Source organism: Halyomorpha halys, unplaced genomic scaffold, assembly GCF_000696795.3.
Source record: "Halyomorpha halys isolate HHAL.00 unplaced genomic scaffold, Hhal_1.1 Scaffold1145.1, whole genome shotgun sequence".
In the NCBI taxonomy this organism is placed as follows: domain Eukaryota; kingdom Metazoa; phylum Arthropoda; class Insecta; order Hemiptera; family Pentatomidae; genus Halyomorpha; species Halyomorpha halys.
The window spans coordinates 210,695-211,041 of record NW_027108389.1 but is presented as its reverse complement, the minus strand read 5'-3'; positions in this window follow the sequence as shown (position 1 = coordinate 211,041).

Here is a 347-nt window from a genome sequence, read left to right as displayed (position 1 = left end):
TGCACTCCATAACCTTTCAATTCTCTGAGCATTTCAGTTGCGTTGCTAGAGCGGACTAACAAGTGAGTTAAGGTTTCTAGGAGTGAGAGTATGGGAGTGCTGGGACAGCAATTTGAGCAGCCAATTAGAAGCCAGCATTTTCGTGACGTCACATATGGCGGGAGATTTGAATTTAAATATTCGGCTCGACCCACCCTTAACCACTCCAATCGGAGGCTAGTATTTGGTCACGTGAACCCCTGGCGGGGGATTTAACTTCAAATTAAGTTCGACATAACCTTAACCACTCACGTGATCATTAGGCCACGCCCTCTTTTAAGACACGTGACTGCCACCAGGGGCTGAGT